This window comes from Dendrobium catenatum, unplaced genomic scaffold (genome assembly GCF_001605985.2).
Source record: "Dendrobium catenatum unplaced genomic scaffold, ASM160598v2 original_scaffold_93743, whole genome shotgun sequence".
NCBI classification, from domain to species: domain Eukaryota; kingdom Viridiplantae; phylum Streptophyta; class Magnoliopsida; order Asparagales; family Orchidaceae; genus Dendrobium; species Dendrobium catenatum.
The window spans coordinates 8,800-10,461 of record NW_021412184.1 but is presented as its reverse complement, the minus strand read 5'-3'; the positions used below and the strand labels follow the sequence as shown (position 1 = coordinate 10,461).

The following is a 1,662-nucleotide window of genomic DNA, read 5'->3' as shown; positions in this document are numbered from 1 at the left end:
ACGCCGCGTTTGACTGGGAAGGATCGAACCATGGGAACGAATGAACAGGGCTATCACCTTCTTTGGCCAGATCTTCCAACCTTTTCAGAAAACCAGTTCACTGCGCGCCCCACCCCGTCAGTACTGTGTTGCCTACGCTTGCGCCCCAAAACGGTTGCTGACTTTGTACAAGTCATCCGGGCGCGCTACGGCAACTTGACTCTCCCCCGCTTGCTGCTTGCTGGTTTTTCCATCATCCAATCCACAACAAATCGAATGAAACCGCTTCTCTTTCACTACGTGCCTTGTTCCGCTCTCGCTCGCCGCTACTAACGGTTTCTCTTTTGATTTTCCTTCCTTTAGCTACTCAGATGTTTCAGTTCGCTAAGTTTGAAAAGTCCAAAGAGCGCAGACTAGCCACGGAGCTTGGATACGGTTTCCCGATCGGAGATCCATGGATCACAGACGCTCTCTCTCCCCATGGCCTTTCGCCTCTGAAAGCGTCCTTCCTTCTCAATGCCCGGGCATCCATCCAATGCATGATTTTCGATAGCTTGAACGCGGTAGACTGAACACCCACCCAATCTCGATTTGACACAGACAATTCTATTCTCAAAGAAAAGCCTGACTTGAATGCGATAGATGTCAACCTCCTTCATTCCCTTCCGAAAGTCAGAAGTTTCCAATAGAGTCTATATAGTACGCTGTTTCTAGTCTATAAAGCAGTTCTTTTACAGCGCTGTGAAGCACTTGTTTTTTCAAAATCAAAAGTGGATCAGCTCTACCATAAGATGAAGATAAGGCGCTAGGCTAGTTTCACTTTCAAATCATTTTCAAGACGATCAAAGGACTTTTTTCATCCATCTCCGCCTTGAGTGACCATCGCCTCATTCTCATTCACCCGGTCTTGGTGGTCAAATTCCGTAGAACTATGAGTTTGAAGACTGGTTCAATATTAGTAATGAATTTCCTTACCTCTATCGAGTCAGTCTAGCTAAGCCTCCCCCAGACTACAATAACCTTAGAAACTAGAAAAAAGCAAAGTTTTTCATTTTCAGTAAGGGTCGGTCCCCCTATCAATTCTCAATCTATTAAGGATGTCGGTGAAGTAGTCGACCAGTTGTACGGTCTGAAGGAAGCAGACATCTGGAGAGACTGTTCGACATTAAGACAGACAGGGGTCCCATGAAGAAAATAGGGTGAATTCCTATTTCATGTCTGGTTTAGACGGTCGATGCGAATGTCCTGCAACGTTCGATGAAGCACTTTGAAAGAGAAACCTTGGAATTTCCACTTGGATTCCAGCCCTGGTACGGTACGAAGTCCTTCCTCCTGTTCGAAGATTCACTCTTCCAGGCCTTGCTTGCCTCGTGCGAGAAAAGAGGAAAAGTGCTAACATGCTAACACCGGTAATGGGTGTTACCGCATCTGAGACCGGAAAAGCTGCTATTTGTCCAATTCTGCCTTCTCTCTTTCCTGTATACTTCTTCTACTATTGATCATGTCCGCTCTTTTGATCTATTTTCTATGCTAGGATATCATCTATATTATGTATGAAATTGATAGTGAGAGGAAAAGAGAACTCCTAAATGCAGCCGGGATCTTATATACGATACCACCACACCAATGATAGAAGGAGCGGATACGAGTACTCAAGCATCTAAAGCAGTGTGGTTCCAGGTG

General features: G+C 45.4%; 1 pseudogene; it reads left to right on the top strand.

The window, feature by feature from the left end:
* The first annotated feature begins 6 nt into the window (after positions 1-6).
* LOC110107540 lies at positions 7-846 on the top strand (annotated as a pseudogene).
* The last annotated feature ends 816 nt before the right edge of the window (positions 847-1,662 follow it).